Source organism: Ovis canadensis, chromosome 2 (assembly GCF_042477335.2).
Source record: "Ovis canadensis isolate MfBH-ARS-UI-01 breed Bighorn chromosome 2, ARS-UI_OviCan_v2, whole genome shotgun sequence".
Classification (NCBI taxonomy): domain Eukaryota; kingdom Metazoa; phylum Chordata; class Mammalia; order Artiodactyla; family Bovidae; genus Ovis; species Ovis canadensis.
The window spans coordinates 42,768,539-42,795,771 of NC_091246.1; the positions used below are offsets into that span (position 1 = coordinate 42,768,539).

Here is a 27,233-nt window from a genome sequence, read left to right on the forward strand (position 1 = left end):
GCATGGACAGAGGAGCCTGATGGGGTCGCAAAGAGTTGGGCACATCTGAGCACATACTTTCTGGAATAAACATATTTTAAGAGGAAAGAATACAGGGGCAAAAACTGAAGTGAAAGTTACTTGCTAGCACAAAAGGCCAAAGGACAAACATGAAAAGAATGCGAGTTTAGAGCTGGGAAGAAAGGTCCCAGTTCTCATTTTGCAGGCAGTCATCAAGGAAATGTGGAGTGGACCCTAGAAGGGGTGAGAGTGTGGAAGCCACTCATGCCTGTCACTGCTTTGTCCCCATAGGTTAAACCTGCTTCAGCCACGTCTGTAAGGAAGGATGAAATTGACCAGCAGTCATCAGCCCCACTGGAAGGGAGCCTCCAACAGAACTTATGTCTACCAGGTAGATTCTAAGGCTGGTCTCCAGCCCTTGTCTTCCTGTCTATGTGTTTATTTTTGGCTGTGCTGGGGCTTTGCTGCTGCATGGGCTCTCTCTAGTTGTGGAGAGTGGGGCCTCCTCTCCAGTTGCGGTAGGTGAGCGTCTCACTGGGGTGGCTTCTCTTGTTGCAGAACAGAGGCTCTCGGGCGCATGGGCTTCAGGAGTCGCAGCAGGTGTGCTCAGTAGCTGTGGCTCCCGAGCTGCAGAGCACAGGCTCAGGAGTTGTGACACCTGGGCTCAGCTGCTCCGCAGCATGTGGGATCTTCCGAGACAGGGATCAAACCCACGTATTCTCCATAGGCAGGCAGATTCTTCCCCTCTGAGCCACCAGGGAAGCCCCTGACCTTTCTTTTTACTGTTTCCTGTGCCAGCTATGAATGCGACTTGGATGTGTGGCTTGTAATATATTTCTGTTGGCAGTACTGCTCTAGGGTCTGTCTAAGTTATGTGGTAGATGAGGAATCAAAAGATGAAAGCCCGGTTGAGGAGAGTTCCCCTTGTGGATTCCACAGATGGCAAAAGAGGCCTCCCCAGCCACACTGCCAGCCTCAGGGAATTCTGTGGGGTTTACTCACCTGCTTTTCCCTTCCTTCCCAGGATTCTATATGGAAGAAGCCAGTGGAGGTTGTGCCCCACGCACCGATGGGACAGACTACACCAGTCATTCAAACACCCTCCCTTCTTGCTTACCTTGCACGACTTGCAAATCAGGTACAGAACCTGTGGTCCCCTGTGCCTGCAGTCAGGGTGCTGGGTGATGAGATGGGATTTAAATGGGATGAGGGGTCAGAAACCTGATTTCCAGCCCAGCTAGGTCTTCAACTTGTCTTAGGTCAGTAAAATAAATGCAAACAGACGTTATTTGCATAACACATGCCAACTGGTAGGGGAGTCTTTCAGAATATCAGCTGGAAAGAGGGGAATAACCTGTCCCTTGATGGAGGGGGCTGGATGGTAAGAGTGCAGAAGGCCTGGGGGAGTGGGGCAGGGCTGGGTTTGAGCTGTGTGATGTGTCTGATCCTGGGCCAGGCTCCTGTGGGCGCCATGCCCTCTGCTCTGGGGTCTCAGCCTCTCTCAGCCTTCATGACCTGAGGTCCCTCTGTCACTCCAGCAAGGCATCACCCGTTGGGACATCACCCAAGGGTTCCTCTCCATCCACAGCGCCTCAGCTTACACCTCACCCCACCCCACTTCTTGCTCCTCAGTTGTGATCTAAAACGTTTTTCTTCCCAACCCTGGTGCATCCGTAGTGATGCACAGTCCCTTTTGTATGCCTCTGTTGCTGACACGTGAACAGTGGCTGTTCCATGGATGGTCTATGTGTGTTGCCACAGAAAATGGCCCCAAAATTACTTTAGAAAAGAGTAATTCGTTTATTTTGGGCTGTTCTGGGTCTTTGCTGTGGAACAAGGGCTTTCTCTCGTTGTGGAGGGGGGCTACTCTTGCTGCTTCTCATCGTGGTGCACAGGCCCTAGCGCACAGGATGAGTAGCTGTGGCCACAGGCTTAGCTGCCCCGCAACATGTGGGACCTTCCCAGACCAGGGATGCACCCTGTATCCCCTGCTTTGTCAGGCAGATTCTTAACCACTGGAGCAGCCAGGAAGCCATCCGAATCACTTCTTGAACTGAGTGGATGGAGATCTGGGTGGTGAAGAAGGGTTGAGAGACATATGAGGGAAACACATCCTCAAAACCTTATTTGGTCTCCAGGAGAAGAAGAAAAAAATCGCTGCACACCCACCAAGGACATTGAGTGTCAGTGCAAACCTGGCACTTTCCGTGAAGATGCACTTGAATTCTGTCAAAACTGCAGCACTGGGTGAGACACAGGAGCCTGCGGGGCTTCCAAACCACAGGAGACCCCAGTTTCTTGTACCCATTTCTCTCTCCTGCTTCCGTGAAGCCCCTCCCACCTCTCAGAGCTCCCTTGTGCCTGTGGGGTCTCCTGAGCCTGCAGCAGCGCTCCCTACCACCACCGTCTGTCCAGCATGGCTTACCCTGTGGCCCCTTCCCATGTCTCCTTGGGAGGGGCCTAGAAAGACCAAAGTGCTCACAGCAGACAGAAGTCATGTTGAGGCCACATGTGTGCTACTTCAAGGTTCCCATAAAACCGGAGCCAACTCGACAGGCCTCACACCCAGCCCCTTGCTCCCCAGTAGCACCTGAATGTGTCCTATTTGGGGACTCAGGGGCCAACAGTAATTCACTATCCTCTGATGCTCCAGTGTTGGCTGAGATTGGTAGGAAGAGTCAACGGGTGGATGAGAGGGCCTCGTGTTCGAGTTTGACTGGAGGATGAGTCAGACTTGTGCCCACACCCTTCTGACCCTTGACCTGGATGAGGCCCCCACCTCACAGAGCTGCCCGTGCAGCCCAGGGAGGCCAGGCGGGCCTGGCAGAGGAAGCCCAGCTCCTGAAGGACAGCTCTGCACACTCAGTAGGAGCCTGGGTGCCGCAGTACACAATCCTGGATCCTTCTCCCGCCCAGTGAGGGGGAGTGAGGGGACCCTCCCCTGCAGACAGCAAGAGCCTGGCCCCCCTCCACTGTCTTGTCAGGGGACCCAGGATGGGAGGCTGCCCCCTCTTTCTCCTCATCCAGGCAGCTGGCCCTGATGAGTTCCCTACATCACCCCTGTGTCTGTACCCAGGTGCCCTGATGGGAAGGTCATGGTCACGGACTGTACCCCCTGGAGCGACATCAAATGTGTGGACCAAGAATCAGGTGCCCTGGCCCATGGAGAGGCCCCAGTTCCTGGAGAGCCAGCAGCCACGAGCCAGACACTCCCCGTCACCCCCTCTCCCTCCGCAGGCCCTTCAGGGCAGGGGATCGGAGTTGTAACTGGACTTGGAAACGCCATTGTCCTAATCGCATGGGTTGTGTGGTGCTTCTTGAAAGGTGAGGTTCTAGAAGGGAAGGAGGAGGGGCTGGCTCCCTCCCTCATCTCCCCAATCCTCCTGTTCCTCCTGGCTTGTCTCTGATCTTGTTCCCAAGGAAACCCCTCCCACCTCACCTGGTCCTACAAAACCGTGATCATATCGGGCCCCCAGCTCAGCTGATGGTCCCCTCTTCCCCCTGGCCGAGTCTGGTGGGAGGAGGCAGGAGAAGAGGGTGGTTCAGTAGCGCTGCACAGAGATTTTACATGGGTTTCATTTTACTTCATTTTCTCCCTTCTCTGCTCCTCCCTGTGGGTTCTCCAGATTCAGAATGTCCCGCTTGCAGTCACAGGCCTGGGGCTCTTTGTTCTGTGTCCCCCCACCCTGCACCCTGTCCCTAGGATGGGAGGTGCGGCAAGAGGGCCCTCCCCACCACTCAGTGGCTGTCTCTTCTCTTCTAGGTCTCTTTGATGAGTGCTGGCGCAAGGTGATTGGTTTCTCTAGCATCTGGCAGCATCAGACCCTCAGTAACTGCTTCTGCCCCCACAACAATGCCCAGGGTGGACGGGGTCCCCGGTTTGTCGTATGCTGTTATCTCTGACTCTCTCAACTGGCCTGGGGGTTCTAGGCTGAATGTAGGAGGGAGACTGGCCTGCTGAGAGCTGGCCTAAGGCTGGTTGGCAGCGCTGGCCCTGTCCTTACAGTTCGAGACACCCTTACTCTGCAGCCTTGGGGCGTGGGGGGTGTCAGCCAGGGGTGCTCAGTTCCCCTCAGGCTCGTGCTGTGTGATCATGCAGAATCAGGATGTTTCTGGCGGTCATGTCTGCGGATGTCGTGATTTATGAGAAACTCCCTAACGGTCACTGTGAACACAGAAGAGAGCTGGGGGCTCAGGCCTCCTCCTGTGAGCCTCGCCTCTCCTCTGTGGGCACACAGACAGTGCCCACCCTGCCCCACCCCTCCCCCGTGAGGCTGTCTCAGAGAGCACCCCTCCAACATGTGGTGCCCCAGGCGTACTTGTTTAGTAGTTCAGTGTGAGTAATTCTGTGTGAGAACACAAAACAGAAATATTTGCACATGTTTGTATAGCCTGTTCACACTACTCTTGGCCACAGGAGAAAATTAGGTGGCAGAGGTTAATAGGTAGAGAATTCTGGAAAGAGTGTTTTTAAGACCTTTCACTTTTAATGTTAGGACAACACGGGTTACTTAGTGAGCACGGAGGGACCTGAAATGGATTTTGAGCCAGCGGACAGGAGTCGCACCAGCAGCAAGCTCTGCTCCTGGTTTGAGCGTTTCCTACATGTGCTGTAACTGCTTTAGAAGAACTCGGCTTGAGAAGGCTGCTCCCAGCTGTGTTACACTTTGACTTCTGTTTCCACTCATTCATATTCTTATTTAATTTTGAGGAAATTGCATGAGAGTTTTCCAACTTTTCCCCAAGGAGATGAGCCCAGAGCTCCCTGTTGGATCTGTTGAAGGTCCCTCCCTGTTCTGGGTCAAGCCTGCCTGTATGGTGTAGGAGACAGAGGTCCTCATTTCATGCCAGATACTTTCCCTCCAGGAATTCTTGCAATGACAGAGTAGTTTAGTGTATTTTTGGTTTGATGTTTGGGTACTATGTAGAAAAAGCTTGGTAAATCGAGTGGCCAGACAGACATTAAGACAGATGGGTGCCATCGTGGCAAATGTGATATTTGAGGTAGGCATGGTTTTGCTCACATCTCAGAAAACTGCCCTGTCTAGGACTTTAATTTTGAGGATGCTCATTTTATGTTTGATTTGAAACTTAGGATTTAGTCCCGGTATTTTACTCTTAAGTGTATCGGAGTATTCTATGATAATGACTTACATTTTCTCCTCTGCAATGCCTGGTGTAGGCTATGGCCCAGAAGGAGGACATGGAGAAGAGAATCGCTCCACTTGAGAAACGCTACTTCGCTGCACAGCACGAAGCCATCTCTGTGTACAACCTCGATGATAACCTTGAAAGTGAAATCGCAAATAAGGATTCTGTGCATCGACAGGTAGTGGCTTTTACTGAACTGTGTCTGACTTTTCTAGTAGTGAATACTGAGGAAGGAAGGTACAGACCTTTCCATGTGACTCCCATGTTGGAAATCAAGTCCCAATGGAAAGTTCCCAGGACCGTATAATACTGCGTTCATAAATGTGGTTGTACATCATGATACAGCAGCTGTACTTAAAGAAAATACATTCTTTTAAAAATTGAGGGTGACTGCAACTTACAGGTTTGAGTTATTTGGGATTTGGTTTAAGCATTTTGTGTAATTGCACTCCTGACTCTTGTTTTACTTGCCTTGAATGTGTTGGCTTGTTAGCATTTTTACTGAAAGAGCAGAGAGCAGCAGGGAACTTCACAGCAGCTGGCTGCCTGTTGGGAACTGGGGTCACTGTGACAAAAGGCAGGGTTAGAGCTCCAGTCTGGTTAGGCTTTGTACATCCTGTGGTTTGGTGAGCTTTACTTGTTCCTGTTCCTGTGTGGTCTCAGATCATCAGGACTTAACCAGGAAAACCAAATCTGGCTTTTCCAAAACAAAGTGAGTCAGTCTGGTGTGTGACAAAGTGTATCATTGGCCCCACTACAAAAATAAAATCCTAGAAAGCCATTGAAATGTCTGATGTGGAATGCTAATTTAGAGCATTAGGATATACAAAAGAATGGCTGTAAAAGGCAGATCAGAAAAGACTACGTACCTTGTGCTGTTGTTTTCTCAGGGTTTAAAGCATCTCTTATTGTTTATGTATGTAGATAGAGTAATGCGCACACAGAAAATATAAGAAAGCAGCTTAGAAATAAATGCTAACCTCTCAGGAACCCGAGCATATAGATGATTTCATTCTTTTTCTTTTTCAAAAAGAATCTGTCTAATTGTTCTACACTGAAACTTTTCAGAGTAAGAAGATCTGTTCAAAGAATAATCATGCATTTACAAATATTAGTTGACTGGCATTTCCCCAGGCACACTCTGAGCAGGTCTGTATTTCAGAGGAGATGAAAGCCATATTTTGGCTTACAAGCCCATGGCCGTCTGCGGTCGGTAGGGTTCCCTTCAAATGATGATTCTGGTGATGTTTTAAGAAGGGTCAGTACTGACCCTTAACTTGTCAATAAGAATGAATAAGCTTCTACAGAAACCTGATCTTCTTTAATCTATAAGAACTTTTTTTTCAAAAGACTTCTTTGGAGATGTTTAGGAAAATCAAGTACTCTGGCAGGAGGTGTTCTGCCCACTGAGACCAAGGTCAGGAACACTGAGAGAACAATTACCGTGACGCAGCTTCTGAAACAGAACTAATCCTGTAGACACATGCATTTAGGTTTTGCCTCAGCTTACTAAAATGGCAGAGGCTACACCACTTGGCCCGTCTTGATGTTCTGCTCTCCCTTTGGAGAAGGAGGATAAAGACCGACAGTTGCAGGAGTGCCTGGAGCTGGCAGAGCAGAAGCTGCAGCAGATGCTGCTGGAAGTGGAGGCTTGAGCTGGCTCAGCGGGTGGCTGCGCCCTCCAAGGTGCTGCTGTTGGTCCCCGGGGGGCGGGCGTGGGGAGGGCCTGTTCCTCTGCTGCTCAGTCCAGGAAGGAGCACAGATACAGGTCCTGCTGCCCATCTGAGATGGGAGCGCCCCCTGAGTGTCAGACAGTCCCCGCTCCCGTGTCACCCCGCGTTAGTTTCCCTCCAGTTTTGTCCTGTGCTCTGTGTGTCCCCAGGTGCTTCAGCTCCGAGTCACTGCTGCTCAGAGTTCAGTGAGCAACTCAAAGCCTAGCAGGATAAAGAATGAGAAAAATCCCATTGTCATTTAAGAGATGGCCAAAATAGCTCTGTCATGAACACAGTTTTAAGTCTTTATTCATACATTGTTGACTAAGTCACAGCAGGGCACTGTGCAGACCTGGTGCCCCACTCCCAGCTTGCAGTCCCCGGAGCCCACGGGTGGGAGGCGGCATCCTGGAAACGTGGTGCTGCCGGAGCATGGTCCCCACAGCCAGCCAGCCACCCCGTCCTTCTGGTGGGAAAGGTATTGCGCCGCACTGCTGGTGGGCACTGGCTGGGCATGGAGAGGCGGCACGGGCCTGTGCTGACCCGGCTGTCTGTTGGAGCTTTGCCTGGAGCTCAGTGAGCCGCTGAGGGGCCGGCCTGTCTCTGGAGGCGGGTGGTGTAGGGTGCTCACAAACCCTCCCAGAGCAGGGTCACTAACAGCCGCCAGGGGGCGCCCTTCTGCCTGGGATCTTCCTCTCAAGGGTTGGTTTCTTCTCTCCCCTGGCATCTTTGCTGTCTGTCCCAGGTCGGCCTTGTAGTCTGAACTGTTGTCTTCTGGAAGCTCTGCCACTAAGGAGGCTAAACTGTTTGAACTTGCCTCCCAGCTTAGGAAGGTAGACCGTGTGCCCCTGTGTGTCCCGTGCTTGCCACTGCCTGCTGCCCGTGCTGGCTCGCCACAGGCAGTCTGAGGAGGGGGTGCATCGGCTGCAGCTGTGAGGCCTGGGGCGGTGGGGGGCACCTCTCCTCTCAGGAGCCGGTCACCAGCACTCTCCGTCACCCACGTGTCACACACGAAGCCGCGCTGGCTGCTTGCGCAGGCGCGCGGGTGTGGCCCCCGCGATCCCGGGGCCCGTGGTCCGCACAGAGCACGGCCCGCTTGCCGCCCCTGCGGTCACAGCCCGCGTGCCGTCAGGACAGGGTCGTTGTGAGCGGAGCTGAGGCTGTTCTTGGCCGACAGGCGGGAGAGAGACACAGCAGCATCGAGGAGAGGGAGCGCCAGATAGAGGCCCCACTGGAGGAGAAGAGCAAGGAGCTGCCTTGGGTGCCTGTGGGCCGGACACGCGGCTGGGCGGGCCGGCGCTGCCTTTCTCTGCCGCTCCAGTCTCTGCCGTGGAGTGTGCGTGTGTGGCACTGTCTGCTGATCCAGGCACCCAACCTTGGGAGCAGGGCCAGATGTGGTCGCCTGTCGGTGGTGGGCAGGGGCCAGTGGGTCCCCACGTTCAAGGAGGACATTTGTTGCTCTGACCAGCCAGGCCGGGGAGCTGCTCAGGATACAGTTGGACCTTACGAGTGCCCCTCAAACAAACCTGAGGTGCCAGCCTGAGGCCCGTGAAACGGAAGGCATGGTGCCCAGGTGTGGAGGTGCTTGCCTCGGACCTGGCGCTGAGGTCCCACATGCCAAACTGCTGGTCCAGACGTGGTGTGTGTGTGTAGGATGGCTGCTCCTAGGCAGGAGGAGAACCGTCGGTGGGCTGCGACAGAAGGCGTGCTAGAAAAGGGCGATGGTGGAGGCTCGCCTCAGAGAGCCCTGAGAGAGCTTTCCCGGAAGGACTGGCCACACAGTGCTACAGACCATCCAGGAAATGGAGTGGGGATCCCAGGTCCAGCCTCAGGGGTCAGTACTGTCCCCACCATAGCTGTGTTCTTGGGCCTGGACTGCGGAGCCTCACATGCGGGCTCCCGGGGGCTGTGGTTCTGACTCCCATCATGAGGCCTCGGTGAGGCTCCTCCCTGCTTAGAGAGCTCAGTGTCTCCCGATCGGGGTGCACTGCCTTACTTTCAGAACTGCTGCTCAGAGGCTCTTGAGATTGGGATGCTGTTTATGACTAAGCCAATTGAAAGTAAACTTTTGTTTTGCTTTAAAAATATTTGAATGCCGATGCCTTATTGGGGAAGCTGTGACAGGTTTTATTTCCTTGGGCTCAAAAATCACTGCAGATGGTGACTGCAGCCATGAGATTAAAAAATGCTTGCTCCTTGGAAAGCTACGACAAACCTAGACAGCATATTGCAAAGTAGAGACATTGCTTTGCCAACAAAGGTCCATATAGTCGAAGCTATTGTTTTTCCAATAGTCACGTATGGATGTGAGAGTAGGACCATAAAGAAGGCTGAACACTGAAGAATTGATGCTTTTGAATTGTGTTGCTGGAGATGACTCTGTTTTAACAGAAAATATTTAACAGAAAGTAACCTCTCAACCCACTCCAGTACTCTTGCCTGGAAAATTCCATGGACGGAGGAGCCTGGTGGGCTGCAGTCCATGGGGTCGCGAAGAGTCGGACACGACTGAGCAACTTCACTTTCACTTTTCACTTTCATGCACTGGAGAAGAAAATGGCAACCCACTCCAGTGTTCTTGGCTGGAGTATCCCAGGGACTGCGGAGCCTGGTGGGCTGCCATCTGTGGGGTCGCACAGAGTCAGACACGACTGAAGCAACTTAGCAGCAGCAGCAGCAACCTGTTTTTTAATTTTTTATGATGGAATATTTCAAACATGCACAAAGTGGACGGAGTAGTATAATAAATACCCATGACCAATCAGTTAGCCTAAGCAATTTCTCACACAGGGCCAATCTCAAATATATCATTCTTTTGTCTTCTCTCCATTTATTTTTTATACAGTAGGTCCTAAAACATCTTTTTCAACCATGAAATTGATGCTCGTTTTATAAAACACAGACTTTCCAACTTTGTTATTACATTTAAAAATTGCTTGAGGTAGTGATTTCCAGTGTTTTCATATGAACTTTCATATTGGAAAAGACCCTGATGTCTGGAAGGATTGAAGGCAGGAAGAGAATGGATGACAGAGGATAAGACAGTTGGATGGCAGTTCTGGGAGTTGGTGATGGGCAGCGAAGCCTGGCATGCTGCAGTCCATGGGGTCATACAGTCAAACAAGACTGAGCAACTGAGCTGAACTGAATATGAATTATCATTGGAAGAAAAGCTATGACCAACCTAGAAAGCATATTAAAAAGCAGAGATATTACTTTGCCATCAAAGGAACACTTAGTTAAAGCTATGGTTTTCCCAGTAGTCATGTATGGATGTGAGAGTTGGACCGTAAAGAAGGCTGAGCACCAAAGAATCGATGCTTTTGAACTGAGGTGTTGGAGAAGACTCTTGAGAGTCCACTGGACTGCAAGGAGATCAAACCAATCAATCCTAAAGGAAATCAGTCCTGACTATTCATTGGAGGGACTGATACTGAGGCTGAAGCTTCAATACTTTGGCCACCTGATGCGAAGAACTGACTCAATGGAAAACACCCTGATGCTGGGAAACATTGAAGACAGGGGAAGAAGGTGCAACCGAGGACGAGATGGTTGGATGTCATCACTGACTCGATGGACGTGAGTTTGAGCAACTTCTGGGAGACAGTGAAGGACAGGGAAGCCTGGCGTGCTGCAGGCCATGGGGTCACAAAGAGTCAGACACGACTGAGTGACTGAACAAGAGCAATCGTTACAAAGAATTCAAGTGATGTTTCATGTAAAGAAAAATATGGGAAAGTCTGTCTTTAGTGGCTTTTCTTCCAAAATGAATTTTCTCACTTTTTGCTTTATAAATTGAATTCATGTTACACCCTTAATCCAGAATCAAGCTTCTGTTTACATACTGGGAAATTCCTCCACTGCCGTGTGTGTAAGCCAATCCCCTTTCAAGTGTACTTGTTTCTGAGTGTAAATCTGCTTGCTCCTCTAGCCCCTTCGACAGGAAATGGCTGGTGACACTAAGGTCCCCCAGGTGCTCTGCCAAAGAGAAGTGTTGGAAGTGACCTTTGACCAGTGAAGTCCCTGCCTCCCTCTGCACCTGCCCATCTGCTCTGGGGATGCTCAAGAGCCCACCAGAGCTGGCCGTGGGAGGGGACCGCCTCGGGAACCAGGGCACAGGCCACTCAGGTTGCGGCTCCCCGGTGCTTTTAAAAGAACGACTATACTTGCTGTTGAAGTTTACGGGTTTTCGTTTTTCCTGTTTTAGGCGAGGCAAAGAGAAGAAATGAATGGAGAACACAATGAACACTCATCAGACACCGTGGATAAGCGTCTGTCTGTTTCAGATGAGAGGCTTCAGCTTCACCTGCAGGAGAGAACGGCTGCTCTGGAGGATAAGGTGAGCCAGCTTCGCGGCCCCTTTACAAGAGGCGCATGTGGCCTGGCCTGGCTCGGCCCGGTCTGTGTGTGGGGGAAACCTCCAGGACAGGAGTTGGAAAACTCCCAGAGAGGGCGCCAGACAGAATGTCTTTACTGGTTAGAGTAGCAGCATTTCATGCTAGTCACTAAGCGTGACAGCCTCCACAGGCAGTGTGTAAAGGAACAGACATAGATGAGTGCCCGCAACCCTTACAGAAAGCATCAGTGAGGCGGATCCACCAGTGGCCCCGATGTCACCAGCCGCTGTGCTAGAACATTCTTCTAGGTCCACCCTCACCCCTTCGTTTCTTCCTTAGAAGTTTATTTCTGGGGCTTTGCTGGCAGTCCAGTGGCTGGGAGCCTGCCTTGCAAGGTCAGGGACGCAGGTTCGATCCCTGGTTGGTGAGCTAAGATCCCACCTGCCACGCGGCAATCACATCAAAGGAATCTCGCATGATGGAGCTAGGCCCAATGCAGCCAAATCAATCAGTTTAGTTCAGGATCTTTTATATAACGTGATAGTAAAGATTGAAGCAAGTAAAAGCAAGCGTTCTCATATTCCAACTCCAGCCATCTCTCATTTGATTTGCTTTGGAAAATGTCTGAGAACCTCTATCAGAGCAGCTCAGTGGGCAACAGTCTTGTTCAGGTTCCGTGAAAAGCTGTCCCAGCTGCACCAGTGCCCTAAAGATGAGGCCCAGAGCCTTCGCCGAGGTCAGCGCTTGGGCGACGCTTGTCCGAGAGAGACCCATGGTCACTACAAGTTCTGCGGCACATTTTTCCCCCACAAAACCCAAGATGACACCCACACCTCACTAGAGACCTCACTTCACCCTGACCTGTGGGCTGGCCCTGAGGTGGGGATAGTTTTGTTTCAGGGTTGAATTTTGCATGTGAAACCTGAGCCAGTTTCTTGAGTGAGCACTGAACTGCAAAAGCTGAAAGCAAGTATAAAGCAGTTTCACTTACCCCAGGGACCTGGCCTCCTTGGATCTAGAAGATCAGTTGGGAAAGGAGGAGTTTTTCTGTGTACAAGTTAGTGTTAACAGTTGTCATCCCGCTTCGTGCCGACACTTCGCTCTGGGCGCGAGGTCTGCCCCTCATCCCGAGGTGCTTTATGCTTTCACTCAGGAGAGTAGCCATCCCACAGTCCACACAACGTCTGTTAAGAATTGACTCTAAAGCACTGTGTGTCTCTTTTTCAGAATTCTCTCCTATGGGAAGTTGAAAATGCAAAAAAAGCATTTAGAAGAAATGCAAAACGACAAGGTCCTTAAATCTCTAAATCCTTTAGAAATGCGTTAAGAGCTGAACTGAGCTGGGTTCCTTGTTACAGTTACTGCAGATGCTTAGCGGAAGTGGAGTTACATTTTCCTTATGGCTAGTCCGCTGCTGTAACGTGTATAGCATTTCTGGTTTTGAACATTGAGTGTGATTTGTTGTAGGTGGATTTAGAGTGTGTGGCTGTTGTGTGTGGTTCAGAATTCTGAGTAGTCCTTTCTGGGTTCACCCGAAAGCTGAGACAAAGCATGAGCCTTTCATGTGGACAGTGGTCTCCGTCAGAGAGATAATACGAGCCACATACACAATCTAAAATTTCCTAAAAATGAACGGGCTGCTTTACATGCTTTTTTCACTGCGAGTCTTGAAATCTGTGTGATTCCACACCGAGCTCTGCACCGGCCTGCGTCACATCGTCAGTGGCTGCACAAGGCGAGTGACTGCCGTGGCCGACAGCACAGAGCTGCCAGGTTGAGTCGAGTGACTCGGAAACTCGGCCCGTTTGACTTGTTTAACCCCGTGAGGAAGTGAAGTGGGGTGTAGAGGAATGAATGTGAGGAATGCCCAGGAATGAATGTGAGAGGGAGACAGTTTAAAGCAATGAGAGGAGCGAGGGCGATAGAGTGAGTCCTGTCCCCCACCACCCGAACCCGACCCCAAGTCCAGCTTCTCTCTACAGACTTCATTGTTGTCAATGGCTTGCCATGTTTCCTCCAGAAGCTTTTCTACACCTGAGATGTAACTTCTTCATTATGGTTTATAAGGGTTAGTATTGTTCTGAGTGTTTATCTTTGCTATGGAACACTTAGAGTACAGTTTCTCAGAATTAAACTCAAAATGTGCGATTTTGAATTAAATTCAAAAATGTGCGATTTTAAGGCGAGAGAATGGAGAGGATGTGCCGATAGGACTGATGGGGGTGAACCCATAGGCAGCTAGTTCACTGGAGTGGAGCAGGCATGATGGCAGGTGGTCCTGGAGCCAGGAAAAGGGGTGGCCCAGCCCTGGGGTGGGGTCTTGATGAAGATAGAAAGTGAGGGTACTGGCCACGGGGGACAGGGAGCCGGCAAGCCAGCACCTCGAGGCTGCCCCGCTATTGCTTTGAGGTCATGTCTGGGCAAACAAGGCAGGACCTGGGTGAGAGTGGGGCAGGGGGGAGATTTGCAGAGAGAAGGGTGTGAGGTGTGAGAGCGGGAGGGCAGCACGGGGCCCAGCAGGCACTCTCCTGTGCGGCTCAGATGACAGAGGCGCCCTTGCGGTGTGAGGGGCCATCCCCAGAACCGCCTGAGGGCCTGTGCCCTGAGAGGAGAGCCACGGGAGGCTGGCCCTCCCGTCCCCTGGCTGCCCCTGCTCACTCCTGTCTGTGCGTGTTCAGACCAGCCTGGGAAACGGAGGGCTGGGGACCCGCGAGGACGGCACTCCTCAGCAAACTAGTACCAGTGATGACCGGTGGGGTGGACCCAGCGGCTGCGGAGCTGAAGGGTTTCTTTTTCTAATTTTCCTTCAGCCACGCTGATGGAAACAAGGATGTATTTTTGTAATGTTCGTTTTTTGTGTCTGACTCCATCAGCCCACCCTTGTGAATAACCTCATAGGATTGCCTTCGTCCACGTAAGACCTGAATGTCACCAGGCCATCTAGGACCTGGATTCTCCTCCTGCCCGTTTCTTCAGTACTGCTCGCTTAAGAGATGGCAGTGTCTCATAAGCAGGGCCCACTTGTCCAAAGTCAGGGCTTCCATGTAAAACTGTGTTCAGTTCCTGACAGACTTGAGCTGTCCGGAATGTTGCTGACGAGACGTGGTCCTCTCGTGTCCAGGCGCAGCCCCTGAAAGATCAGGACCGGGAGCGCGAGCAGCAAGCCAGCGTGCTGGCCAACGTGGCCCAGGTGTTGGAGAGGGACGAGGGCGTGTCTGACGGCGAGGGCGACGGGGTTACCCTCTTCAGTGTGCCCGCTCTGCTGTCGCCCAGCGGGCAGGCCGATGCCAAGCCTCTGGCCATGAGGATTCAGGAGCAGCTGGACAAAATCAACGAACAGATCCGGTGGGTGTGCCAGAGCCCAGCTCCCCGGAAACTCGGTTTCTCTGAGGAGCTGTCTCCTGCTTGGAGAAGTCTGAGTGTTCCATGGTGAGAAACTGACTTCAGGTCTGCTTCGAGAAGTTTCAGTTCTGAGATTGCCCTTGATTATAGAGCTCAGTCAGCCAGGACATTCTGTCCACAGTGTGGTGTCAAAACTCTGTGGGGGGGCCGTTGTGGGTTGTCCGCCCCTCAGCTCTGGGCCCCAAGGTGGGTGAGGTGCCGAGGCAGTGTCCCCTGTGGCCCGTGCACCCTCCAGCACTGAGGGTTCACCTTCGTGTGTCCCTCAGAGCCTTCCAGGTTCTGGTGAAAAGCTTCCTGGAACAGAAAAGCTAGGGTTCTGGGGTTGGCAAATTCCCACTCAGATCTGCATTTTCCTTTTTAACTTAATACATTGTGAAGATTGGCTTGTTGTAAGACAGTGATCCAAGGAAATGTGTTTGAGTTTTTCTCATCTCATCAGTATATTTAAAATGTTTTCTTTAGACCCAGCCTTGGCAGTTATAACAGTTTACAAAACAGGATAGAACCCAAAGGCCCACCTCTTGGTGAGCAGGGGTCCCTGTGTCTGGGTGCAGCCGGGGTGCTGGGGGCCCTGAGGCCTGCCTGGTGCCATACCCGCACAGCTGTGCCTCCTGTCCCGAGTCCACGTTCAGAGTGGCCGCAGGCCGGTGACCCTGCACAGGACCTGGCAGAGCTGCTGCTCAGATTGTTCTCATCCTCTTCACCCCTGGCCGAGGTGCCCGTTCCTGCTGGTCGAGTGCGGGGGGCTCAGGGAAAAGGCAGGGGTGAATGGCACAACCAGCAAACACCGATGATGCCGCCTGCGCTTTTGATGCTGAGACAGACTGCTTTGTGGGCCGTGTTTGAGCACAAACAAGCTCAGAAAGATTGTCTTTTCTCATCCCCGTAGGAAATTTAGAACAGTTATATATTAATATTTTTATTTTTATAGCACGTTGTCAGGTAAAAGTGATTTTTCCTTATGCAACAATTTGACTTGATGTAAATGGTAAATTCTGTCCATCAACTTGTCAACAGTGAAAAACTTTCAAGATGTATAAGTAGAAGTGAAACTGGAGAGTTTACTACCTCTAAGGATCTTGTCTTTTAATTTGAAAATCATTTTATTTGCATAATCATGTATGTAATCTGTATATGGAATCATCCATGACACAGTAGGGGAGAAGAGCAGTAACTGTGACTTCTAGGTTAATACAGCTCATTAATCCAGAAACTCACACAGAGCTGGTGGAGAACTTCATCAAGTGATGTGTTTGTACATATACAAGGTTAAAAAGAAATGAAAAGTTCAACTCAGCACTCATCTGGTCTGGAGACTTGTGTTTGGAAACCCCAGCTTGCTCATGAATGGCTGTTTTGGTTATACGGAGTTCCCGATTCCCAGTGGAAAAGATCTGAGGCACTGACGTGCATCTCTGCCCTGAGAGCAGGGCAGGTAAAGCTTGTCAACTTCAGGCATCTCTTCACAGGGAGAGTCACCCCCCAGGCCCCATCAGAATGTTAGAGTAAATAAGTCAAATCAAACGTGAAGGATCAGGGGCCACTTTGTAAGACTCCATGATAAGTTATTCTGAGTTTGAGAATATTTAAAAGGGGGAAAGCTGAACCTTTTTGCTGAGATGTTAATTGAGCAACTGTTCCTGGAATTTGCTAATCGTGACACAGAATGCAAGCCCAAATTTATTGTCAAGACACGTTCCTCTGCTGACAAAGGCAGGTGATGATTTTATTCTATTTTAGGTTTATCCAAGAAAAGAAGGAGAACACGGATCAGCGGGCCAAGGGGATTGAGAGCAGGGTGGGCAGGGGGAGCTTCAGCAACCTTCCTCGTTCTCAGTCCTCGAACTCCCTCAAGCTGAATCCCGCCTCCTCGCATGCCGGCTCCTGCCCGCCCAGCAGAGGGCGCTCCAAGCCCCGAAGGAGGCGTCACAGCCCTGCGCGGGACTTAAGCAAGCTGGGCTTCATGACTGTGGTATGTGTCTGCCTCCTTCCTGCCGCGTCCCTCCCCGAGCACATAGGTTTTCTTTTGTTTGTTTTTTCTCTTTTAACCCAGAAGAAAATCAGGTACATTTGCTACGCTCAGAGGTCTAAGATTTTTAAAACTGCCTAGTCTTGAATCGGGCTTCCCTAGTGCCTCAGACGGTAAAGCGTCTGTCTGCAATGCAGGAGACCCGGGTTTGATCCCTGGGTTGGGAAGATCCCCTGGAGAAGGAAATGGCAGCCCACTCCGGTATTCTTGCCTGGAAAATCCCATGGACCTCGGAGCCTGGTAGGCCACTGTTCATGGGGTCGCAAAGAGTCAGACACGACTGAGCGAAGTCATTCCATAATCGCACAGCGACAAATTAGTCTTGATATCTGGACCCCTGGCTTAGGAATCTAAACTGGTCTGCTCGCTGATGGGCCTGGCCGCGTGCTCAGGCCAGCTCTGCGTGTGAAACCAGGTTAAAAGCCCGGTGCCCCAGGGCCCCAGTGAAGAAGTCGGGCTTCCTCAGTCTTCCGAGTCTGAAAATGATATGACGACCTAGGGCTTTTGGTGACAGAGTGTGCGGCTCTAAAGCACATGTTCCAGCTTTCTTCCATGTTTAGCTTAGGTTTTGTGAGTACATCGCCCTTTACCCCATGAAATCATGTTTACAACACTCTGCTTTGTAACTGCACTTGTATTATCACTTTCTTTCGGTTACCACCGTTTCATGTTAGCTGCATTGTTAGTCGGCATAGAATTAAATTAACTGTGAACCATTTAGCGGCATGTGAAGTGGTAACTAGTCCACTTTGTGGTCTTTTGAGACACTGTTTTTATAATTTGCATCATTGGCTAATTAGTTGATACTTAAAAATCTTGGACGATTTCTCTGTGGTTTCACGATTGCTTTCTTTCTGCGTGTTTGGGAAAGAGCAGTTCTGTATACTCTGTCCTGCTGTTGGAGTTCTCTGACGGTGTGTCTGCTCTCATCATTGGTTTCGATTTCCTGGCTCATCCTGTTGTCTGCTTAGTGGTTGTCAGTCCAGACCCCAGCTCCCCACCACTGCCCCGCCTCGCCCCGAGGCTGCAGTTGACCCATCCATCTCCCCTTCCCCGTCCTCCCACCTTCTCTGGTCATAGCAGTGCTGTGGTCCACAGCAGGTGTGCCCTTAGTCGGGTCTGTGCTTTGTCTTCATGTCTCATCACATGGTGTTTTTCCCCCATAGCAGTAACTTTGAATTAGCATATCACTATGCAGATACAAGCATAATGTAGATGGATCCTAAACCACATATCATGTGTAATTCATCAATGAGATTATCCTTACATAGAGAAATGATCTTAAGTGTACAATTCATGGACTTTTGACACAATATCCTTTCTGTGTTGGTGCTTGTATTGAAGACTATAAATGTCATCAGCTTTTGCACAGTTAATGTCTCTACTAGACTCTTTAAAAAGCATCTTCTCTGGTTAATAAAATGTAAAGACTGCCCCTGCTATTATGCTAGCTTTCATTCTTACATGTTTTCACAGGGAACCTGCTTTCATCAATTTATTTTGAGAAGTTTTAAATCAAATTCTAAGTAAGCATTTTATGTTAATGTCCAATAGGTGGTTCGATTTGTTCAGTGTTCAAATAGGTATTATGGTAACTTCCTCATCATTTAAGTTACTATTTTAAAGTATAACATGTGTTTTGTGAAGAGAAACTAACTTACAGATAAGTTTGGCTGAGACTAGACAACTGTTAAGGGCCTTTTTTGTACAGAATGTCCTGCTTTAATAAATCATGATGTTGTAATAGAATTGTATCTTCCTGAGTAATAATTTATAGTGTTTCTCTAGTAAATCTTGAATAGCTTATTTAATTTCTGTGGTCAAAAAAAATGTTCTGTTTCCAGTTACATGTTCTCTAAATCTTCATCTCACTTATATGTTTGCCATCATTTTTGCTATACTATATTTGTCTATACTGATTCTTGAATTTTTAGCTTCAAAGTCTCAATAAATCTGGTTTCTCTTCATTTCTTTGCATGCATCTATCAGCCTAGTGATTTAAGGAAGCATTGTCGAAAGGTAAACTATTTAGTAATTTAGCATGCCTTTGTTTCTCTGTGAAGTATTAGAGAGTCCTTATCATTTTACATGAATGAACATTGTGTGGTTATGTACTGGTGAATAATTGACATTTTAGTGGAAGTAATGAAACTCACCCACCACTGAAACTATGCTGATGGTTCTGTTGGAAATAGGTCATTTGTTGGGACAGTTGTAACAGTTTGCCTATCTCCCACTTGTTTGCCTTCTAATCATCTCATGCTTATTTATAATAGAAATAGTATTTATTATTTTAAAATTTTTCTTTACTTATTTTTTTTGGCTGTGCTGCACAGCTTATGGGATCTTAGTTCCCCAACCAAGGATCAGACCGGTGTCCTGGCAGTGAACGTGCCAAGTCCTAACGTCTGGACCACCATGGAGTTTCTGCTCAGTGTTTTTTTTTTGAAACAAATGACTGAATCAGAGCCAGAGAAGTTAGATTTGGGGGAAGCCAATTTAATGACGGTAGGTAGCAGTGTGCAGGAGACTCTGTGTGCCAGACACCGTGTCGAGTGCTTCCCGAGTCTGTCATCTAATCCCGCAGACGCCCAGGTGAGGTCCAGGCTGCTGTTAACCCCATTCAGCAGACAGGAACACTGAGGCTTAGAGAGGCCAAGCACCATGCCCAGGCTCCCACACCCAGCAGTGTGGTTCAGACTGGTCTGATCAGAGCCTGGACACTTACTGTGGTGCCGTCCAGCCCGCTTTGCTCCAGAGGCTCTCGTATCCATCACGGCATCCCTGATGGAGGGAGCATCAACAGGGAGCTCACTGCCTCTCCCCTTTGGTCACTTGGTTGAGCCCCTGTTGTCGGAGTCCAGTGCCCCGAGGGCTGGCCTTCCTTGTCCCTCTCCCACTCCCAGCCTGCTGATGGAGCACTCCTGGGGCCTTCCTGCAGGACTCGGGCAGCCGTGCTCCAGTTCAGGCAGCTCTGCCCGGGAGCCCTTCTGCTGGGCAGAGCAGAGCAGCGCCATCACCCTGGGGTTGGTGACCTGGCTGTGCCGCTCGCCTGCTCTGTGGCCCGCTTTGCCCTCCTGTTAAGTGAGGACACGGCACTGCCCATCCTAGGCACGTGGGCACCAGTGGGGCGGCTCCCATCCTGGGGGAGGGCAGCCAGGCTGGGGACCCAGAGGCCTTCCTAGGAGGAGGCCTGGGGGAACGGGCTGGCCGTGGTCCCTGACTCTGAGGCAGGTGTTTGTCTCCATTGCGTCCATAGTCAACCCAGGTGTGTCACTTCCCTGCTCTGTTCTTTGTTGTTTTCTGATTTTTATAAATGCTTATTTTACCTTGAATTTGAGATTGATCCCTGTTCAGTTCCATGCTGGTAATTTCTAGCCTTTGTAGCCTTCTGTTGTCTGAGGTTTCTTGGTATAGAGATCAGGAGAGGGTGCCCAGTTTATCTAGCTGCCGTTAAACGAGTTCAGCTGTATTTTGCACTAAGTCACCTTGTTGTCACCAAGCTCCTGTGGGGCTGCCCTGGATCAGTATTCTTTACAGAATCCCATTAAAAAAAGATTGGTTAGTAGGTTAAAAGAACACACTCATTGTTTATAAAAATACTTGCCATGCGTGTTTCCTCAAACCTCCCCTGCTTAACTACACGCCCAAATGTATAAGTGAGACCTGTCTGCACCCCGAAGAGGTTCATCTGTCCCCCACACTGTTGCCACCACTGTCTTTCCTATCTTCAGACCCAGGACTAGCGGAAAAGCTGGGGGTCCAGGCGAGATCTTTTTTTTTTTTAATTAGTTTATTTTTTAATGGAAGGATAATTGCTTTACAGAATTTTGTTCTTTTCTGTCAAACCTCAACATGAACCATCCATAGGTACACATACATCCCTTCCCCTTCGAACCTCCCTCCCATCTCCCTCCCCATCCCACCCCTCTAGGTTGATACAAGATTATTTCCTAGTGAAGACCTAGGGGAGCTTTATATAAACCACAGTGAGCAAATGACACTCAAACTGGGTGTAAGCACTTCAGTGTGTAGCCCCCGGTCTGTATGTTACTGAGAAATACAAGCCAGACACATGGTGTTCGTACGGAGGGCTTAGGTACCTTTTGTGTGTTTCACTTGTTGTCATGGGGTCAGTAACCTGCATCATCACTACAAATGATCTTGGGTGGTGGTACAAGCTGTTTCCTTTTCTCCTTCAAATAGAAAGGTCTGGACAGCTTTGCTGAGAGGTTTCTTACTCTTGCTGGTGGTGCTTCTGAGCAGCTTCTGGCGATGAGCACAGTCCTTTCTTCAGGGCAGTTCATGCCATGCAGGGTTCACGGTGCTGGCGTGGCTCTGCTGTCCTGCCTGGCAGGGCCATCTGGTCGCTGGATTCCAGGGAGTGCGGAGCCCGGCTGCAGGGAGGCTCCCGGCTGGGGTCTCTGCACTCAGTGGGGTGCTCTCGCTGCTCCATGGCCCCGCTTCTCTTGAACAAACAGTCCTTTAAGATGGCATTTTAAGCTAGAACAAGGCATTTTTTTTTTTTTTGGTACTTGGCGGATAGCATAGCTAATATATTTTCAAATAAGTTTCTGGTTATAATGTAAAGCCCGTGTGATTGCCTTTTTCGACACAGTCTATTGTTAGCCAATTTTACACTTACCTCACTCCCTCAGCTGCCAGCTGTACAGGAAGAGGTAGAAGATGAGAAGACCACCATCAAAGGTGAAACCTCGACCTCCACCTTGCTGCGGTCTCTTCGGCTGGACCGGCTCATGGGGTCACTGCGCACAGCCAGCGACGAGGACATCGGAGACGCCCGCAAGTAAGGGCCTGCTCTCCTTGTTGTCAGTTTCAGGAGTCCTGCGCCTCTTGTCTTGAAAGAGTTGCAAGGATGATTGTAAAGGAATCCCACTGGATTCGGTGCCTGTGTTTAGTGGTGAACTTCAGGTGCTGGGGTAGAAGAGCTCAGTGACCTCAGTGATTTTAGAAAGCATCTGTCTCTACATATTGACTCCTGTGGGAGATTTCTTCCTGCTCTTGCTAGAGGTCTGCCCGGCCGGGGCGCGTTCCTGAGGGTCACGGCTCCGTGCCTCTCGGATTTGCTCTTGAGGGTCCCTCCCTTTTCCTCAGGGGTCTCCTCTCAGGAGACTGTCTGTCCCCTCCTGTGACTGACATTGTCCTCATTCAGACCCCCACCTGCTGAACTCCCGTCGTGAGCCAGGCAGCACTCGATGGAGGGCACATGTGGTCACCTGACCAGTAGCCCTGCACAATGACCTTCGCTTTCCTGCAATGTCCGAGGACGGTCACCCTGCAGGAGGCGGGGGGAACTGCCCAGAACTGAGGAGCTCCCCTTCACTGGGAGCGTCGTCACCTGCCGAGCAGCAACCGTAGGGAGAGTCGGAGTGCCCTCTGTACCAGATCGTCTGGGGTGAAGCCCTCCTTGGGGAAGAGCTCCAGTCAGAGAATCTCAGCTTCCCGGGGCCGTTGTTTATGGCCGGAAGTCTGCATTGCTCATGTGGAGTGTGGTTGGTGAAGGAGACTCCACTGTCTGCTGCGAGGTTGAGGCGCGGGTGTTGCTGGGTGGCCGGTTCTATCAGTAGGTCTTAGGGAGGGGTGTGTGTTTGCACGAGGGTGCCGGTTAAAGGTCGTCTTCTCTCCCCGAAGCCCGACAGGCTCTCAGGACGGCCCCGGGGGCAAGTCCAGCAACAACAACAGCAGCCAGGACTCGCTGCAGAAAGCCCCGAAGAAGAAGGGCATCAGGTCTTCCATCGGTCGTTTGCTTGGCAAAAAGGAAAAGGGCCGGCCTGGACACAGCAGCAAGGAGGCCTTAGGACCAGGTGGGTGCTTCACCGTTCAGAGGGAGGAGGGTCTGCATGCATGTCCCTTCTGTGTGTCCCCGCTGCCCCCACGAGGCTCCTGTCACTCACACTGGGTGTCCTCCTGGGAGGAGTGGAGGAGGCGTCTGTCTTCTTTAGGGTCTGAGATGATCAGATCAGTTGATGAGTGGCTGGGTGGATGGATGGGTGAATTAAGAGTGATGGATGGATGGACTGGTGAGTGGATGGATGCATGAACAGATGGCTGGCTGGATGGGTGGATGAACTGAGCGTGGAATGAATAAAGCAGATGTTTGTAAGCCACTGCTAGAAACATACTCTACGAAATTGACTGAGTAGGAGCTGGGCAATGATTGTTTCCTCTATAACAGTGACAGGCATTTGGAAATGGTCTAAGTGCTCATCAGTGAGGAGTGAAGTACAATCTGTGGACACCCCACAAGGAACAGCACCCCCTCCTTCCTGCCACTTTCCCCATCCCCAGGAGCTCATCAAGGGTTCTGCCCATGCCCCCCAACCCAGCCCACAGCCACGCAGGTCCTCCTGGGGTCTCCTCATCACACAGTGTTATCATCAGGCCCCCATCTCGCTCGGCTTCATCTCCTTAAGGACAGGGTATGTTCCTGCCTCTTCAGCCAGATATTTGTTGAGTGTCTTCTTTTTGCTGGGTGTGGGATTTACAGGGTAAGTAAAACAGATGTGGTCTGGAGCACAGTGAAGTGAGAAGAGAGAAAAAGGAGCAGATTATTAAATGCTATTCCTATTAGTAATAAATACAACACTGAGATGGATGGTGCATTGATTATATACCAGATGCTGTGTGTGCCCCTTACCAAGCAGGTGCTGCCGCCTCCTGATTTACAGAGGAGGAAACAGTGATGGTCACGCGGTTAGGGAGTTGGTGAGGGCAGGTTGACACCCACTTAGTGGGACCATGCACTTTGCCGAGCCCCAGCCACCTCTCTGGTGGATGCAACAGGAATGAGATGGTTCTATGGCATCACTGATTCGATGGACGTGAGTTTGAGCAAACTCCAGGAGATGGGGAATTACAGGAAAGCCTGGAGTGCTGCAGTCCACGGAGTGGCAAAGAGTCGGACACAACTGAGTGACTGAACTAAAACCTGAGTGTGTGCTAAACTGCTTCAGTCGTGTCTGACTCTTTGTGACCCGAGGGACTGTAGCCCAGGAGCTCCTCTGTCCATGGGATTCTCCAGGCAAGAATGCTGGAGTGGATTGCCATGCCCTTCTCCAGGGCAACTTCTCAACCCAGGGATCGAACCCACATCTCTTGTTATCTCTTGCAGTGGCAGGCAGGATCTTCACCGCTAGCGCCACCTGGAGAGCCCCAGGGAACGCTGACAACTAGGAAATGCAGAAAATAAGGGCTGCTCCTAAGATAAACCGGAAGAGCAGCAAGCACAGGTTGAAAAGAGGAAAACACACGATGAGCGACAACAGTGCTGACAGAAACAAGCTGGGATGTGTTCCCCCACAAAGAAAATATCTGTGCCATTCGGAAGAGGAGCCCGTCAGCCCTCGGAGGGACAGTTGGAACCGGAATGAAAACCGAGGCCATGGTCAGCAATGCCCACCCACACGGCCCGAGTGGCGTGGTGTCACTCACCAGCTTCCTGCGTCCCCAGAGCTGCTGGGGGTGACATCTGAGTGCCGAGGCCGGGCATCGTCCCCGAGTGAGCTAAGGCATCCCTGCTGTCCTTCCAGTGCTGCTGCGGGGCCCTCTGTGGGCGGCCACCCTCATCCCCTGCTCTGCCACCTGCTGGAGCCCAGCTGTCCCCCTGGGATCCTTTCAGCCCTTGAGCTTGGGTGTTCCCAGCCCTCTGCCACGCCAGACTGGGACGCAACTCCGGACTTGGGCTTGAGATATCAAGGAGACCGTGAATCTGGGAGGACACAGCCCTGGGGTCCTCGACTGACCATGTGAGAAGAGCAGGAGAGCAAAGCCCCCTCGGGGAGGAAGCAGAGCTGGGGAACGTGCCCACACCCACCGCTGCCTCTGGCACAAGAGCCTATTCTTTGCCTCTCCTTGGCCTGAAATAGACCCCAGCTGCTGGTGATCCGCAGGTGATTCCTAAAGATGCACATCCTGCAAGAGCTATTGTCCTGCTGCTCTGAGGCTGCCTAAGTGTGCTCAGGAGCCTCCGACAAGAGGGGCTGCCATGCCTGATGCTGGGGTAGGGCCTGATGCTGGGGGAGGGCCTGATGCTGGGGGAGGGCCTGATGCTGGCGGAGGGCCTGATGCCCGAGGAGGGCCTGATGGCGAACTAGGGTCTGATGGTTGGGGAAGGTCTGGTTCTGGTCTAAGGCCCTTTGCTGCGGGAGGGTCTGATGCTGGAGGTTGGCCTGATGCTGGACTAGGGCCTGATGCTGGGGGAGGGCCTGATGCTGGGGGAGGGCCTGATGCTGGCGGAGGGCCTGATGCCCGAGGAGGGCCTGATGGCGAACTAGGGTCTGATGGTTGGGGAAGGTCTGGTTCTGGACTAAGGCCCTTTGCTGCGGGAGGGTCTGATGCTGGAGGAGGGCCTGATGCTGGGGGAGGGCCCTGATGCTCGGGCAGGAATGTCTGATGCTGGACGAGGGCCTGATGCTGGACGAGGGCCTGATGCTGGACTAGGGCCTGATGCTGGAGGAGGGCCTGATGCTGGAGGAGGGCCTGATGCTGGACTAGGGCCTAATGCTGGGGGAGGGCCTGATGCTGGGGGAGGGCCTGATGCTGCAGGAGGGCCCTGATGCTGGGGTGTGAATGTCTGATGCTGGCCTAGGGCCTGATGCTAGAGGAGAGCCTGATGCTGGAAGAGGGCCTGATGCTGGACTAAGGCCTGATGCTGGCGGAGGGCCTGATGCTGGAGGAGGGCCCTGATCCTGGGGCAGGAATGTATGATGCTGGGCTAGGGCCTGATGCTGGAGGAGGGCCTGATGCTAGACTGGGGCCTGATGCTGGGAGAGGCCTTGATGCTGGGGGAGGGCCTGATGCTGGACTAAGGCCTGATGCTGGGGAGGATGTGATGCTGTAGGAGGTCCTGATGCTGGGGGAGGGTCTGATGCTGGAGGATGGCTGATGCTGGGGCAGGAATGTCTGATGCTGGACGAGGGCCTGATTCTGGGAGAGGGTCTGATGCTGGACTAGGGCCTGATACTGGGGGAAGGCCTGATGCTGGACTAGGGCCTGATGTTGGAGGAGGGCCTGATGCTGGACTAGGGCCTGATACTGGGGGAGGGTCTGATGCCTGACTAGGGCCTGATGTTGGGGAAGGGTGTGATGCTGGGGGAGGTCCTGATGCTTGACTAGGGCCTGATGCTGGGAGTTAAACGTCTGATGGTGGCGGGGAGGTCTGATGATGGTGGGCAGCCTGCTCCCAGATGTACACAGAGTTGTGATTATAAATATGAGAAATCTTTTTTTCATACTTTCCTGACCACCTTGCTATGTTCCTTTTTCTGAAGTATAATTGCTGTGCAATATTGGTTTGATTTCCACCATACATCAGCATGGATTAGCCACAGGTGTCCCTGTGTCCCCTCCCTCTTGAATCTCCCTCCCGCCTCCCCCTGCTACATTCTTGTTTCTATGGATGTATGAATAATAAAGACTGTTGACTAAAGTAATATAAAAAGCTCCCACACACAGGCGTGCACACGCACACTCCGTAGTACATCATTCGGGTCCGCGTCAGGGTTGCCCTCGGCCACCCCGCCCTGGGATCCACGGTGAGCCTCGACACCGGCACTTTGTTCCCACCCTCGGCCCGCTGCCCACGCCTCAGCAGCAGAGGGGCCCTGTCCTCTCCGGAGCCAAGGCAGGTCGGTCGTCCTTTGGGGACCCCTATACTTCCACCTTCTAGCCTTTCCATTGTATCCATCCGTTTCCCTTAACAGAATGACCGTGTGATAACACGGGCTCCCATGACCAGCTCTGGTCTGTTCTCATTGAGAGTACAGCTTACCCTTGGCACTCTTTATTGGCAGTGGGAAATTTGGCTTCAGTACTTTTTTGAAAGAAAGCAGTAAATAATACTGTGATAAAAATAGTTCAAAAGTAGACTGTACATACTTTGTCACATATTCGGGAAGTTCACAAAAGATTAATAGAAACGTAGAATGGTAACAATGAATTGTACAAGGAAATTAAAGGCAGAAGGCACATGTAGAGAGACATGCCCTCTCTGTCTACCAAGATATCAGCTGCATAATAAGGCACCAGATTTGAACGCATCTCTTGCTGGCTTTTTTAACGTGCTACTGAAAAAGTAAAAGTTACATTTGCTACTTATACTATGCAAAATGGCTATGTCATCAAAATCTAAAAATGTATGCCTAGGTCCATTCTTTAAACATGTTTACAAACAGATGTAAAAGGATGATTTACATCAGAAAAATAAGGCCTTTCTCAGAGCTGCACTAGTCTGTCTGTCTGTCGGGGATGTGGCGCGCTCACTGTCCAACTCAATGGCTCCGCAGCAGGTACAGGGCTTCGCGATTGGTCCTCGAAGAGTCTCACCGGAGAGGAGGGATCTGGGCCCAGAGACTAGGTTACAGGAGAGATTTTCATGGTCGTCTTCTAGTCCTCCTTTCAGCCCAAACTTCATCAGAAACTCACACTTAACACCCAGTACTATTAAATCGCTTCATGCTTTAGACAAAAAGCATTTCCTCCTAGAAAAAAAGTACAGTTTAGGTCAGTCGTTAAATTACAACAACTGGTTGAAATTAGTTCGCTCATTTCAGAGTGATTGTTGGGGAGCTTGGTTACATTCTG

The 27,233-nt window shown here is 51.1% G+C and overlaps 1 long non-coding RNA gene and 1 pseudogene across 1 annotated transcript; both read left to right on the forward strand.

Annotated features, from left to right (window-relative positions):
- The first annotated feature begins 255 nt into the window (after window positions 1-255).
- Window positions 256-2,214, forward strand: LOC138432602 (uncharacterized). Its single transcript, XR_011253919.1, has 3 exons — window positions 256-391; window positions 1,025-1,138; window positions 2,139-2,214. It is a non-coding gene; the product is annotated as an uncharacterized lncRNA (long non-coding RNA).
- Window positions 2,215-5,120: 2,906 nt separating this feature from the next.
- Window positions 5,121-26,685, forward strand: LOC138432335 (liprin-alpha-1-like; annotated as a pseudogene).
- The last annotated feature ends 548 nt before the right edge of the window (window positions 26,686-27,233 follow it).